At 37.3% G+C, this 17,157-nt stretch overlaps 2 long non-coding RNA genes across 4 annotated transcripts in view; one reads left to right on the forward strand and one right to left on the reverse strand.

Annotated features, from left to right (window-relative positions):
* Positions 1 to 1,715: 1,715 nt before the first annotated feature.
* Positions 1,716 to 14,625, forward strand: LOC131496188 (uncharacterized). The gene is made up of 3 exons (XR_009254372.1): positions 1,716 to 1,842; positions 6,896 to 7,093; positions 14,489 to 14,625. It is a non-coding gene; the product is annotated as an uncharacterized LOC131496188 (long non-coding RNA).
* LOC131496187 (uncharacterized) overlaps positions 14,324 to 17,157 on the reverse strand; it is a 172,674-nt gene continuing 169,840 nt past the window's right edge. For all 3 annotated transcript variants that reach the window (XR_009254370.1, XR_009254368.1, XR_009254371.1), the window contains one exon: positions 14,324 to 14,630. This is a non-coding gene — a long non-coding RNA (uncharacterized LOC131496187). The remainder of the gene's footprint in view (positions 14,631 to 17,157) is intronic.

A 17,157-nucleotide genomic window follows, 5' to 3' on the forward strand; every position in this document is an offset into this window, starting at 1 on the left:
ACATTTGCTGGATGTCTATTTTGTGCCAGGAACCGGGCTATGGGTTTCCATTTAGGATATTTTATTTCCTCTTCACAGTAACACTTCAAGTCAGAGTCTTATTACTACCTAGCTGAGGAAACTGAGGTTCAGAGATGTCTGCGAAATACATCCAAAGCCATACTGAGTTGAGTTACTAAGCTGGGATTTTCCCCCCATGTCTTCTGACCATAAGTTCTGAGATTCTCCACAATGTCATACTAAGGAGACACATGGATTAGCTATGGAGGAAGATAGTCCTAGACCCAAATCTCAGTTTGAAAGTCACTAACCATGAGATCATGAATGAGTGACTTAAGCTCTCTTCTTAATGTTTCTTTATCTTCTTTATAAAACAGGGAAAATAAAACCTGTCTTGAAGAGCAGTTGTAAGGATTACATGATTCCAATTACATGACTCAAACCAACCCATATTACAAAATATGTGATATGTGTACATTTTTGTCCATTTTTTACTGCACTAAAAAAAAACTTAGCACTCAAAGCAGTATTTGGCATCTGTATGTGCTCAATAAATATCTGTGAAATAAATAAAAATGAAATCACCTGACATGCAGGAGTTCAATAAATGACAACTATTATGCAAAGGATAGAGAAAATCTGTTCTGATTTCTGCAAAATCGCCATCTCCTTATAATGCATTATTAAGAGATTTTAAAATAAGCTCTTCCCTAGCAAAAAGTCTTCAAATGGTAAGAAATTCTCAATCTTCAATGCCCACTAAAAGATGGAAGCAGGAGAGAAGAATTTGTCCAGGTTGACAGTGAAGCGGCAACAGGGGAGCTATTTTTAGTCGGTCATACAGTCATTCTGGATAGCATGTATTAACAAGAGAAGAGTGATAGCAAAAGGGAAGATGATTTCTAGACACTGGAAAAAACAAATGGGAGAAAGAGGGTAAGCAATCAATGTGCTAAGTCATTTAACTAATCATTTACATTAGTGGTGTAATACTGAACCATATTCTCATCATTCATTCAATCATTCATTCATTCATCAACAATATTTATTTACTTTTTCTCTTCTGATCCCAGTCCCTTCAGGAGCCATGAGCTTCAATGCAAATATGGCCAAATCCAAGAACCACATCACTCACAACCAGTCCCAAAAATGGCACAGAAATGGTGTCAAGAAAACCCAATCACAAAGATACGGGTCTTTTAAGGTTGTGGACCCTGAGTTCCTGAGAAACTTCCACTTTGTCTAGAAACACAAGAAGGACCTGAAGAAAATACAGGCCAGCAAAGCCAAGACCATAAGTACACATGCCCAGGCTATCAAGGCCCTCCTGAAGTCCTAGGAAGGCAAGCCCAAGATCCCCAAAGGCATCAGCCACAAGCTCCATCAACTTGCCTATATTGCCCAGCCCAAGCTAAGGATATGTGCTCATCTCCACACTGCTGAGGGTCTCAGGTTCTGCCATCCAAAGGCCAAGGCCAAGGCTCAAAACAAGACTCAGGCTGAGGTTGCAGCTCCAGCTCCCAAAGGCACCCATGATGCCTCCCGTGTAGAGTGCTATGTCTGCCATTGTGAGGAGGGAAGGACTGGTGTGAGTCTGAGGGCTGCTGTCCTTCTGCACTGTTTGTACAAGCAAGCATGAGGCAGGGAAAAAGTTAACCTAAACAAACTCTACTTTCCTTGACATTGTTAGAATCTGAGAATACAATATAAAAAGCACAACCTCCCTCTTCCAAGTATCCAGCGATCCAGTGAGTCAGGTAAGGGCCCCAAAACATGTCAGCCAGCCAGAAGATGAAGTAAAGGCATTCCACAGAAGGTAGCATTTACACTCAATTTGGAAAGGTAAGTAACTTTTCAAGGGAATAAACCAGAAGTTTCCATAATAGCAAAGAAACAGAATCTTGAGAGAAGTTACCCAGTGCATGTAACTACAAATAAATCCAAAGGTTGAAACCTACTGACTTACTGGACAGAGATGAGTTTAACCAGTTAAACAAAGTCTACACACAAAGGGCTGTGTGCCATGCAACTAAGAGTTTAGGTTTTACTCTGTAGAGACTAGGGACACTTGACAAAGGTGATTGCAATGTAATTGAGGTTAAAGTCTTAGCACCTGCCTCTAGTACACAGTAAACAATAAGTAAATAGTGGGAATTAGGATTTGGGGCTCCTTTTTTCCCCTTTTCTTCTTTATTCCATTTGCTGCTAATTTTTCTTAGATTTCTTTTTTTTTCCTTAGTCACCATCTTCCCTTCTAAGATATTATCATCCCTCACCTGAATTATTTTTTTAAATGTTTATTTACTTTTAAGAGAGAGACAGACAGACAGATCATGAGCAGCAGAGGGGCAGAGAGAGAGAGACACAAAATCCAAAGCAAGCTCCAGGCTCTGAACTGTCAGGACAGAGCCCAATGCAGGGCTCAAACTCACAAACCGTGGGATCATTACCTGAATTGAAGTCGGACACTTAACCGACTGAACCACCAGATGCCCCTTGCTTGAATTGTTTTTATAGCTGCCTCCTAACCAGTTTCTATTCCTCAGTCCACTCAAATTCATACTAATACTCCTACCAGACTGACCTTCAAAATCTTCAGTCTTTTTAGTTCATTTCTCAGGGTAGAGCTTAGCAGGGTACCCTAACATTAACTCACATCATGTTTCAGTTAATCATTCTGAAATTTCACTGTATAACAGATGATACTTGCTGCCTTATTTCTGTTTTCCTGATGTTTTTTGTGTTTGTCTGTTGTTTTTTAAACATCTTCTATTTACTCAAACTCTTCTCCTATCTCCAAGCACTTCCACTGTCTGATACTGCCCACACCTTAAGACTCAGGTCAAGTTCACTATTCCAACCCACAATGGCCTCCCTGTTCCATATTCCTATACTAATTCTACACTGCGATAGCTAATTTTATGTGTCAACTTGAGTGGGTCACAGGATGCCCAACATCTGGTCAAACATTATTCTCTCTGTAAAGATGTGTTTCTGGATAAGATTAGTAGACTGGATTAGATCAGTAGACTGAGTGAAGCAGATTGCTCTCCCTAACATGAATGGGCCTCAACCAATCTATTGAACACCTGAATAGAACAAAAGACTGGGAAAGAAGAAACTCTTCCTCCCTGACTACTTAAGCTGGGACATGATGGTTTTCGGGCCTTCTGAAACATAGGCTCTTCTTAGGTCTCAAGCTTGCCAGTTTTTGGATTGGAACTTATATCTTCTGCTCTCCTTGTCCTCAAGTGTTCAGACCCAGACTAGAGCTATACATCATCTCTCCTGGGTCTCCAGCTTGCTGGCTGCACATCTTAGGACTCCACAGCCTTGGGAGCCAATTCCTTATGATAAATCATGTACATATATGATTTATATAAAAATATATATAAATCTAACATGCACACCTTTTTATATTTTTAGAAAAATATGTACTCTTTCTATGAGTTAAGCTCTTTGAGGCTGGAACCATTCATCTACTTTTCAAAATATTAACTATTCAGTGATATTGACAAAGTTGGCATCAAAAAATCGCAAGTATATTGCTTTAGGGTAAGAATTCAACAGTTGGTATGTCAAAGCAAAAATGATTAAAAAGCTTTTTGCATAAATTTTGGCTAACTTTGGCTAAAGATAGAAATCAGGTAATAATATTGGAACTCATGTCAATTGGATTAAAAATAGGAGACAATTCTAATTTGGCTTCTGACCCCAATGACCATGGGAAGTGCTGGCCTTGCAAAATGCTTCTAAGACTATTAACAACACTTCCCATTTAAAATGGGTGAGAAGTAAATGTGGTTGGGGAAATTCTGACTTTTTTTCTTGCTATTGTACCTAGAATGAGTACATCAGAGCAGTTATTCAAATTCACAATCAACAGGCTTGGACATTTTTACTCAACTAGTCTTGAAATTATGACATCATTATAGTAAAGGTTCCTATTTTTTTTTAAAGTGTAGGTGGTACAACAATCTTTAAAAGTCATTATTCAGCAACTATATGTGAGGTACAATCCTGGACTAGATACTGGACCAGAGACAATCAGCAAATCCAAATAAGATCTGAAGAGGACTAAATTGAATTAATCAATGTGAATTATATAATTTTGAGAAGATAGGTAAAGGGCATACAGGAATTCTTCACACCATTTTTGCCACATTCTTGTAAGTCTAGAATTATTTCAAAATAAAAAGTTAAACATTTTAATTCAATCACAGTCTCAGGTATTAGGCACTCCATAACCCACAACTCTCTCCAGAGCCAGGCTCACAGCTGAATAAATTCATTATCATCATGATTTATTTTTCTTAATTTACCACTTCCCACTTGCTGTGCCTGAAGTATTCAAATTGAGTTCGTTTCCAATCCCGTGAAACAGGAACGGAAGCTATTTAAAGAAGGATGTGACCATGATGCCACAGTAGCCACAATGCTTTGCCTGGTTGCCCAGGATGTGTTACAATCAGGAACCAGAAGGACCCGCTGCTGTCTCATGTTTGCACATCCTAAGCATTTGCAAAACAAAACAAAACAAAACCCACAGTAGTATGACATTTCCTGAGGAAACTCAAAATGTCATTCTTCAGCAGAAACCAAACAAGGCAAGTTCTAACAAAAAGTTAGAAGTAGCTTCTTTGTCTCTTGCCTGCCTTAGGTACCAGCACTGTTAGGCCTGCCGTTTCTGTCTAGAAACCTGCACCAAAAACCAGGATGATCATCTATGCTTGGTTTCAGGTTAACACAGACTCTAAATCTCATGCCATTCTGTCAGCTACATTCTATAAACCAGCAATCAAATAGCTAGAATGTTTGTGCACCATTTGACCAGAAAAGGTTTTCTTTCCTTTTCTTTTTTCTTTTCCCTTTTTTCTTTTTCGCATGTTTCTAGAGGAAAATAAATCAGTGGTGGTACGAAAGAAATACTTGAGCCTCTCCCCACCACACCCACAAGCAAATCATAAAATCAGGGTTTTGTCTTTGATAACCAGTCTTACCCTTTCTGCTCCAGTCCCCTCACTTCAGGAGACCTGTACTATTTGGTTCCCAGAGATCCTAGCCTCTATCAAAACCAGAAAGGATCTGATGCCTACATTTACCTTCCCGTCCATGTTAACTCTTCCCAGTGAGTTTGGGACTTTTACCTTTGTGAAATGAAAATCTTTGGTTTCTTTTAAAAGGATCTAGGATGGGGATGAGGAGGGGAATGGCGGGAGAAAGTACTGCTGCTGAGAAGTAAGGCATTCTTTCCTGACTCCAAAAAAAAAAACCAAAATATGTGCACTTTGCTTCTTCTAGAGAACCAAATAAGCTGGACCACAAAGTGAGTCTCCCTAAATCCTTTCCTGGAACAAACCTGAACTCCTCACTCCTCTCCCATTGTCAGGCCCCACATTCTCCAGCTCCCCTGCTTCGTGTTAGCTCTCCCCTCCTCTGGTTCCATCCCTGCCTGGCATCTTTCTTCTTCCCTTGCTTTGAGTCTTTATGTGGTAACTTCTCTACTTCACACCTCACCACACCACTTTTCCTCTACTTTAAATGCTCCAACATCCTGAAAAATCTATAGATTAAGGTGGGAGAGAAGAAAAGGGGAGCATGAGATCTGCTCAAAACACTCACTTGGGGTAGAGACTCTGAAGAGGAGATTTGTAAGATGGATTTTTAATGCTGAAAGAAAAAAGAGTTCACATTTCAAGTTGTAAAAAAAAAAAAAGTGGTTGAGGTCAAAGTAACCACCATTGTGAATAATATAAATATTTTACCAAAATAAAATACATTTGAGTATTCCTGGGTGGTAGCAATGTCAGAAGTGAGGATGAAACAAAACAGGTTACTGGGAGAATTTTGTGGTTTCTGAAGAGAAACTTACACAATAAAAATTCATATAAAATTATTGCAATTTTATTATTAGATTTTAAAAGAATTATAGGAATTCTCATTCAATGTCCCATCCAAAGGGCAAAAATCTTATATTGTAATTACAAACATGTATTTCCAAACCCAAGAGAAGAGGTGTGAATCTTTACTAGCACTGTATTCTCAGGCAAAAAGGTTATCTTCTCTGCGCCTGAGATACCGAAGGTAAGGGTATCTGAACACAGCCACACAGACCCTCAGATTCAAAGGTGAGATGCACAAAGCTTTCAATCTATGCTTATTTATAAGGTGACACCAAAGTGTTTATAAATTTCATTACATATGTTAGACTTAATGTAAATTTCAGTTCAACAAAGAACAAATCTTTAGTTCAAGGTACATTACTTAGGAGTATCATTCTCTGCTCTTGTAGCAAAATTCACAATTAAAACAAAGAAATCCTATCTTGTGGGTATGCTATCTTATTGACACATGTTAATGACATTGCATCTGCGACAATAAATGACCAAGTTCATATTTCTGAGTCAGACCAAGAGACTCTCGGAGATCCCTCCTGTGAGTTTGTGAGCTTTTTTGCCCAGCTCTTTGAGATCACCAATGTTAGGTTTTTCCATCACTCCTCTGCCAAAGCCATCAAATAAGGGGCCACTGATCACCCAAAAAAGAAAAGCCACACCTAGCCATATGATTATGTATCCTTCACTGAAGAACATAGGACAGCAAGTGCTCAGGCAGGTGAAGAGAAAGAAATAGAAAAAAATTCTATGCGTACTATACCGAACCACCGCTTTCACTGGATATTGATGGTGATTGACTCACAAAAGTAGCCTCTCCAATCTAACTGAGCAAGACTACTTAAATATGACATTTTTAAAGCTTTTTAAGGAGCTAATTAATTCATTTGTTGGTTAAATACAAATAAGGTCCATTTTTATTTTCTTAGCCTCAGGCCTTGACTCTCAGAAGGCTGTTAGGCCTGCATAATGACTTCATCTGAATTTCATTTTATTTTCAGGCTACTTTGGAACAATTACATGACTGATTTATATTGGTCATCTCTAAGGACTCTCAGACCACGTTCCCATCTGTAAATAGGTACCCCTTCCAGTGTTACTTTCCTCTGGGTCACCACCTACGTGAAGGAGTTGAGAATTCCACATTTATGGGTTGATAACGTTATTGACATTTGGATCTTTTTGTGGATCTGTTCCTGGTAAGTTAATATAAATCATTGTACAACCAAAGTGTAGGAAATTTTAGTGCATTTATAAATTTAAAATTAAATTGAGTCTTATTATAAGGAAAACATAAAGCTAATTTGACTCACATCATTTAGAAATAGCCTAATATCCCAGCTGACTTCTCATTATCCTCCTTTCCCCTAATCTAGCCTGAGTTAACTCCAATTAGGAAGTAACAATTAGTGGCCTTTCACACTAGTCCTTGCTAATGAACAACTCACTCCAGATATATTGGAAAACTCAAAGAAGTCATGTTATTTGGTCAGTAAGTCCCCTTTGTCAATAAATAATTCTATGAGCCTCCCAGACAACAGAACAAAACAGCTTAGATATTAACCTAGCATTTGTCTGACTCAGCATAATCAGTGTAGTTTCTGAAAGGGGGAAATTGCTTTTACAAGCTCTCTTGTATTGAGAAAATTAGTCTTAGGGATTTCCTTCACTCTATACTAAACCAATCTTTCTCTCTTATTTTTCCTTTTTTTCATTCTCTTTCTTTCAGTTCATCCACTATCCAGCCCTACCTCCATTAATTGCAAAGCACTAAATTGGTAGAGAGCAATGAACGTACTTTGTAGGTCAGCAAACTGGAAAGTAATTTTATTCATTAGGTAAAAGCACTACATTTCCCCCTTCAATAAAATTTTACCATGATTTGTTATGATTCCACCTTACATTTGTAGAAAATGTCTATGTTTAAAACCCTGTGAGTTCTATGAATGAAAATAGTTATCCATTTTTTAAGTTACAACTAAAAAGCCTGGAGGTCCAGTTGCAAATCACCTAGAGGGTGGGCTCAATGTCTTATTGATACCTGAGAGGAGGACCTATATAATTTCTTTGCATCAAGGCAATAGTTCACAGCACAGGATGCAAATAGGAAGTTTCATCCTATGCTTCTGGATGACCACTCTGAAAACAGACCATTCATTCAAGAACCTTAAAAAGATAAACACTATACATCTATGCATCTTAGGGATGGAGAGTGGGAGCTAATGTATTCCCAACTGTGGTTCTAATTCTAAAATACTGTGACCTCTCTGGGTAAGATATCTAAATCACTTTACTGATCAAGGTGCAAGTGACCTAGATTAAGGAGTCAAAGAAGGCTTCCTTGAGGAAAATATTCTTGATTTGAAGAATGAGTAGAGGTTAAAAGTGAAAGATGGCAAAGGGATAGCAGGGTTTCTGAACATAGGGAACAAGATATGCACAAGTACTGTAGTGAGCAGGGACACAGCACATTCTTGGAATCTGAGAGGAGTCCAGATCACAAAGAACAAAAGGAGAATTTGCAAGACGCTGGAGATATAAGTGGTGGCCAAGGCATGGAGGTTTTATGGGACATCCACTCCCTGGGACTAAGAACACATTTAATCCTCCATATCTTATCTCCTCTTTGTTTTGTGCCCCTGTAGACCTAGGAGCCCAGCCATAATTTTTTTTTTCTTCATAGCTAATTAGAAATTCTAAAGAATGCTGCATTGGCATTTGCCTTAGGTATCAAAGGTGATAGCTGAGACTAAAAGGTGCTGCACATCTGGATCCAGATAAGCTGCCGGATGCCTCCAACTAATTCTTGGCCTTTGACTTCATCAAAACAGGAAATTCAGATGCCAGTTAATGGAGGATAAGATTTCTGAGATGTTGGCCTACTTCTTTTCTTCCTAGCATTTTTCCTTTTACTTTCAAGCAGTTGTGGGTTCTACGATCTTTGCTATAGGGAAAAGATATGACAGGTAGAAGGAAAAAATTAACCTAAGATAGATATATGCCTTCTAAAAGCACACACATTTAGGGAAACCTAAAGAACTAGAGTTTAGCTGATTAATTTTAAATAAATTAATTTAAATAAGATTTAAAATTCCATTCTACCATCACACTGGCCACATTTCAAGTGTTCAGTAGCCACATGGGACTGTCAGCTATCTATAGTGGACAGCGCATATAGAGAACATTTCCATCATCGTAGAAGCTGTACTGAACATTGCTGGACTAGAGCAGAGACAACATATTTGTGAGAAGCAGAGGACAAGACAAGCAGAGTATATCTTCTAATAAAGTATCAGCTTCAATCTTTGAGATAGCAGAAAAAAAGACATTTATGCTCCCTCTCTTAGTAATCACCTTAAAACAACAACAAAAACGTGAACCTGAAATGTAAATGCCATCACTGGTGAGACAATGAGATGCTGTAACCACAAACTACAACATATGGGGAAAGTCAGCAAAGATCTAACAGACATGTGGGAAGATATCAGGAAGAGACATCTGTGGCTGCAGGTTCGGGAGAAAACCTACAGAGCACAGTTACCAAAGCAAGTGATCAAGGCTTAAAAGTGAATCCAACAATCCCTTTTCTTGAATGACAAACTTAGGTGGAAGGAACTTCCCAGAATCACATCCAGCAAAGTGGAAAAGCAAAAATCTGGAGCTGAACAAAGAATGTTTAGACACTTGGTCACCGCTGAAGACCAACTGCCAGGAAGTAAACTATGAGGAGAGGGGCTCCGGATAGTGAGCAACCATGCAACTGCAGATCTCCTTCAATGAGGGAAAAATAAATTTAAAAGAACTCATTCAGCGGTATGAACTTGTGCCATAAGGAAATTTCATAATAACCAGGGAGAGTAATGATAGCCCAGAAAACTGCCCTGGACTGTTCACAAATTTGCAAAGAGCTGGTCCAGAAAGAATCCATCTCATTTAAAGATTAATCATCATAATTATAATAATGAAACACGAACAGTATCTATACACAGATAACAGAAGAAGGAGGAGGAGGAGGAGGAGGAGGAGGAGGAGGAGGAGGAGGAGGAGGAGGAGGATGGAAGTGGAGGTGGAGGAGGAGGACGAGGAGGAGGAGGAGGAAGAGTAAGAAGAAAAGGAACAGGAAAAACAAACAGTTGAAAAAAAAATTCACCAGGTAATGATTATAAAAACTGAGTAGGAAGCTCAAGCCAGCTACACCAGGAAAGAGCACTATTAATACAACTATGGGTTCTGAGGAGAGGATAAGCGGAAAGACTCTAGGTCATGCCCTGACTTTAGTTCCCCTGAGAGTTTACAAGAACCTTCCTGGGGAAATCTTGGGCAAGGCTGCAAGATCTGGGGAAAAAAGGACTTCATCACATTTAGGATCTCTTGCAAAGATGTAGCATGGGCCTAGTACTGTACATCAAGCAAGAATGTGGGTGGGAGGCAGTTATTTCCCTTTCCCAGTTAATCATGGCCTACTCCCAGTTCTCAGAAGAGGAGTAGATCATAACTGGACAGGCAGTGAAATGAGCACCCTCAGCTTACCCAGGTGGCAGGAATGGAACACAAGAGGAGGTAACTTGTCCTACCAGGTAGTGAGACTTATCATGCAGTAGTATGAAGGCAGTGTGGTACTGGTCCAAGGGTAGACAACAGGCCAATCGAACAGAAACCGCACCCCCCGACACACACACACACATATATATATAAATGGATACTTAGAAAATTAGCATTGCAGAACAGTGTGGAAAGACTGGTGTCTTCAGTTAATGGTTCTGGATCAATTAAATTTCATATGGAGAACAATCAAAACTTGACAGCTAGCTTAACAGCTAAGGATATATGTTTTAAAACATAATTTCAAATGATTATAGACAAATTTCAAGAGCAAAACAAGTGTTTAAAATGAAAGGTGGAGTATTTTCAAGATTTTGAACTGGGGGAAAATTTCTTTTAAATAGAACACAAAAATACCAGTGTTAAATGAAATTTGATCAATGACATCAATTAAAGAAAATACATTCATTAAAAAAATTCTATTCTGTTAGGAGTGTAAAAACCCACCATGAAGTTGGGGAAGGCATTTATAACACAAATAACTTTTTTAAAATGCTCATATCCAGAATATTTAAAAAAATTTTATACACAAACAAAAAAAAAAAATTACAGAGACTCTAATAAAAAAAATGGGGGAAAATTGCTGGTGTCTTTGTTTGGGCTGCTATACAAAATGTCAGACACTGGGTGGATTATAAACAAAAGAAGTTTATTGCTCACAATTCTGAAGCCTAAAAGTTCAAAATGAAGGTGTCAGCATGGTCTCATTCTGTTCAGGCTAGCTTCCTGGTTCTGAGCATGTCTGAAATTTCAAAGATTCTACATCTCATTGGGTCTGAGCTTTCCACATTTCAAGGGTTGGCTTTTTCGGGTCTGTCAAATCAATTATCACTCAACCATCTGCTTTCCAGCACTGACATATTCTACTTTTTCCCATTTCCTCCATCCTCATTATGGTTATATATATATTTTTTAAATCTCTGTACTGTATTTTCACCGCAATTTCAAAAGAAATAAAATTAGATGAATATATTCAATCTGCCACCTTTCCACAGAACGAGTTTGGGTCTCTTAATCTCTAAAATGAACATCAAAATAACTATTTAATGGGATTGAACCATTAAAAGAGATTTATATATTTAAAGCAACCAACATCTTTCCTGTGGCTATTAAAACAGGATTTAAATGCAGGTGAAACCACCACCACCACCACCACCACCACCACCACACACACACACACACACACACACACACACACACATCACATCACATCAAATCACATTAACATACGTGTACACACACACACGCACACACAAACAGTCTCATCTCCCCCCTCCTCCAACCCTGGAAAGATCATGTAAATTCAAGCAAGGGTAGAATTCAGATGTGGATTATTCAGATATGGAGCTTATTCTGAGTGTGAGGCATTCTTAGTCCATAATGAGAAAATATAATTGACTACAGGAACCCTGAGGATATTTAGATACGAAGCATCAAACTTTCTCTTGAAAGACACTATTAAAACAGGACATACATTTATAATCAGTTGTATATCTGGGGAGATATTGGGATTTGAATAGAACAATATTAGTAAGCATTAATAGAATGTAGTATATTGCCTGACTTGTGAAATCTAGCAGTAAAAGAAGATCAGAGTTCCCTGTTAATTAGGGCCACCTACAGTGTTGGAAACCTTTTTGGATGATCAAAGAGGAGGCATACTTAACCCAGGAGATGTTGACAAGCTCTTCAGCTTGTTAGCATAATATAACTCTCCACTAAGTGCTTGATGTACAAGCTCTTTTATGCTCTACCATAGTTTTGGTTTAGTAGTTTTTGAAACAATATTCCTTACATAAACAATGAAACTTAAATGGGAATTTGATTTGTGCTAGTATCTATTCAAGCATATCATTCAATACTGAATATCTTTTGTGACACTTCTTCTTACTACAAGAATTATAAAATACTTTAAGATACTAAGGATACTTCCCTTTTTGAATCTGCAAATGAATCCATAAAGGTCTAAAGAAGGTTGGGCTCAGATTACATAGGAGATCATCTATTTCCCCCTGCCTGCTTCACAACTGAAATACTGGTCCCTAATGTTAAACTTCAGGGAATTGAGAAATATACATTCTTGGTAAGGGATCTCAGATCAATGACTTCCTGAGCTGGAGAGGAATTTTTTTTTAAAGTCTCTGGTCTATATAAATAGTCTGTGCGGCACAGTAGGAAGATCATTTCCTGTGAATCAGATAAACATGCACTCAACTCCTCGCTTGTTATCTGAGTGCTTTGGGGTATGTTACTTCATCTTTCAGTGTAAAAACAAGGGTCATAATACCAACTTTTAAAGTTGTGTGGAAACAGGAAAAAGAAAAGGCCGATAAACCACCGCATACATTTGGGGCCTCAATAATTTGTAGCTCTTACCAATAAGCACTCGATCTGCATCCTTTTCTCACTTAAACCAAAAATACAATTCCTTATCATGAAAGGTATTGACAGACTGGTAGAAAAAGAAATATTTTAGAGTATTCAAAGTAAATTTATGTGTAGTATCATTAAAATGATTTTATTTTCTTCAACCTACTAACTACTGAAATGTACCTGCTGATTAAATTCAATTTGTTAATAAACATCTATAGAGGACGTAAATACATGCCAAACTCAGTACATAGAACTAGGGATCCGTGCTTGGGAACCCTTGGACAAGCCTGACTCAGCAGGTCACAGGACTTTCTGGCCATTCTCCTTGTGGCGATGTGTCCTTCCTCTGTGAGCATATGGAATTGTAACTGTCACTTTCCATAACCAGGAGGTAATTTATAGCAAGGGAAGAGAGCAAAAGTGTATTTTCTCTTTACATTTGCACTGTGTAGTAAGAATTTTCAACTGCTTGTTGCTTTGTAATATCTCTGTTAGAGAAGAGTGAAGAGGCGAAACGAAAAAAAGTAAATGTAAAAGCAGTGGATGACAGACCTGCTTATCGTCTTGGGTATAAAAGAGGTGGCAAGTCACCTCAAGGGGAGAAGCACAGGTCAGGTGATCCATGGAGCTCTTTTCCTGCCCCCTCAGCCCCGGCCTGACCCTCCCAGGCCTCTGCTTCTACAGTTCAGGGACCAGAGGTTAAGGTGTGTGGAGGAGTTTGCCAGGAAATAAGGCTTGGAGGAGCAGGCTGGGGCCAGGCTGGGGAGATTAGCCTTCATCCTCTAGGCACCAGGGAGCCAACAGAGGTCTTTAAACAGGGAAGCCATGTGATCAGATTAGCTTTTCAGGATGATAACTCTTTATTGTGGAAAATGGACTGTGGGGGGAGAGACGTGTTAAGGGAACCAATTAGGAGGCTGTTGTCTTACTGGACTTTCTTATACAATAACTATATGTTACTCTATAAAATATCTCAAGGACCTCATGGTGCTGTAATTTTTAGTATTTATTTAACATTCAACATAATTTAACTCCCTAAGCATTTTCTTTCATTTATTAATATATGTTTAAATACTATTCTAATAGAAAATAAAAATGCAATCCAACATGAACTTAAGGTACTCATCGTAATCTCAATTCTTTCAAAAGAATTAAATGCATGAAATATGCATGTTCACTCTGCATATGTATCTGAAAGCTCAATTTTGCATTTAAAACAGTGTTTCATTTGCAAATATTTATTTGCTTTGTGCTGCATGGTACCAACTTTTTTATTTTCCACATAAACTAATATCATAGGTTGAGACATTAACTAGATATTAAATTGTACAGCAGGAAACTGTGCAATACTAGCCACCTTCCTTTATAGCACTCTAAAATAAGTTTAAATATACGTGTGTGTGTGTGTGTGCGTATATATATATATATATATATATATATATATAGACATACCTTCGAAGCTTCCACTGAGCCTAAACAGTAGAATATAAAATTACTCATAGAATTTGCTCAAGTTGCACTTTCGAAATTCACTCTTTTTAGAAGTTGTAAAGTATTCATAAAAGCTGAAAAAATGTGCAAAAATTTGCATTGATGGATGTTTTCTTATCCTCCATCAGGAAATGATGTACTTGAAACTCATTATAGATCTTCATAGAAACTCGACGGAACGTGCCTTGGGCTTTGTGCTCATCAGCACATACCGAGTTGACTGCATAATTCATATCTCTTGTGTCACATTTAATGTATAACATGTATTTCCTGTTAATTATAAAAATAAAAACACATCATATATTCTAAGAGCATAATTACGAAAATGCTGCAGAAAGTTGTGTTTGAAGTGTATTATCCAATTTCTCTTTTAAACATGTAAGGTGGAAGTTATTTTCTCTTGCTATTTTAAAGACAGTTTAACAATGCTTCTTTTTTCTCTTCCACCTGACTCTACAGAATGATATAGAGGCTCCATAACATAGGAAACAGGAAATAATAGAGACAGAGGAGTTACCAACTCTATCATCTCGAAACATTTAGACAAATAAATAAAATGAACTCAGGACTTTCCAGGACAGAACCAAGATTGTTCTCTGGATATGAAAACCAAAGCAATTCACTGATTAGTGATTAATTATTTTTTTTTCCTCTTTGAAGGACATGATTTTTTTTATATATGTTTGTAGTTCATAGAAAAACAAAATTCCATGAAGGGCCTGATCCTATTAGCCTCCGGCAGTCAAAATTCTCTTAGATAACATCTTCCTTTATAAAAGAGGAAATATATCATGTAATTAAGATTCTAACTACTTAATAATTATAATTTAGCTTGAGAGGACTTTTTAAGTATCATGTAAGGTTCATAAATCTTGAACTGCATATGAGGTTATAACCCCTATTGCAGTGTAAGCTTTCACACCTACATATTATACAAGCTCTAGCTGTACAAGACAGCCACCACCCTTTGGTTACTAATTAAACAGGCATGGTATTAAAAATAAATTAACTATATAATTAATATTACATACTTGTCATAGGTAGTTATTGTGCATCTTTTCCCTTGACTCACAGGGAAGAAATTTTTTGGCATTAAACTTTGGTTAATTGATTCACTGCTGAAGAAATGGGCTGAATTGTTAGACTGACTTGTCATCAAATATGAACTTTTCCGCGCAGAAGCAACTTTGAGTTCCCTAAAGTAACCCTGTTTTGCCACCAAAACCTTATCTAAGAAAATGGTGTGATTTGTTTAGTAATATATATAACTTTGTAAATGTATTCACTTATTGATTTATTAATTTATCTACAAGTGCCATCAGAAACTAACATGTTTATAAAAATGAATATAAAAATATATAGTCACAGAAATGACAAATAGGCTTGCTATGACCAATTGCTTCCCATCTCGGCATTAGCTGCCTAACATATTCATATAAGTCCGGCATTATGAATATTATTCATAATAATAATAATAATAATAATAATAATAGCAGCTATTGTGATTATAATAAGATCCCATAAATAAAGAAAAGGGATGCTGATCTGTGTGCCAAGTATTTGCAGAGACCTTGAATAAAGCATTACAGACAGCATCCCAAAAGTTTATACAAAGTAACCAAGGAGGTACAAGAAGAATAATCCACTCTTCTTATGGGGTCATAGAAAAAAGTATCTCATGGTGACTGAAGATGACCCAGAACAATTCAAGTAGAGATGACTAGTGACCGATACAATATCTGAAACAGGAGCTAAGCTCAAGTTCTGAGCTTGAGATGTAAATTTATGAGTCACCAGCTGATTATTAAAAGATATGTAAAGGCTTTTTGGATGGACGAGGCTGGAAAGACATCTCTAGCAAAGACACCAAGCTTGAGCAAAAGAACATCCTTCTCAACTTGTTTAATAGTTCTTCACAATGGAAGCATTGGATGTATTTCGTGGGTGGTGAGAGGCAAATGATAAAACATTGGAAACTTGATTGGCTAGAAGAAAAGATTAAATTAGGATTTTATTCTTCATCAATTTGTATTTGTCAGAAATGAAATATGTTACCAGACTTACATATTTGCATATTTGTATTGTATATTTACATGTTTTATACTCCTAGCTGTCAAATAGATATGAAATTCTATTATTTAGTAAACTATCTGAAGTAATGGTTTTCTTTATGCAATTATAACTGCTTCTTTGCAATCCTTATAAATTTAATATACATTTGATATAACTCCAATGTATCACTTCTGTTTGATAATGAAAAATCTTGAATGATATTTGAATAAACATTTTCAAATATACTTACATACTTGGGGTTTCCTAATTAATGGAATTCTTGAATATACGTAGGACAGATACACAAGTTTTAAGGCTTTTCGTTTGTTTTACTTGAAATTTATTTATTTATTTTGTGAGCGAGAGAGAACGAGCAGGGGAGAGGGGTAGAGAGAGGAAGGAGGATTCCAAGCGGGCTCTGCACCATCAGCGCAGAGCCTGACACAGGGCTTGAACTCACGAACCATGAGATCATGACATGAGCTGAAATCAAGAGACACTTAACCCTAAGCCACTCACACGCCCCTCAAGTTTTAAGTTTTAAGTTGACACATTAATGTGTCAAGGCATAGTTAAAGAAAAAGTTTAGGCTTTTTTATTGGAAGAAATTGGTTTCTAAGCCTGGGCAAACTGCTTAAAGTTCCATAATGTCTGCTTCTTTTCAACTGAAAAAAAATAACATCTAGTAAGGATGAGATGAGATAAATAAAGCATGTGCAGCTTGAAAATGCTAATAAATCATGAC

This window comes from Neofelis nebulosa, chromosome 15 (assembly GCF_028018385.1).
Source record: "Neofelis nebulosa isolate mNeoNeb1 chromosome 15, mNeoNeb1.pri, whole genome shotgun sequence".
Lineage (NCBI taxonomy): Eukaryota > Metazoa > Chordata > Mammalia > Carnivora > Felidae > Neofelis > Neofelis nebulosa.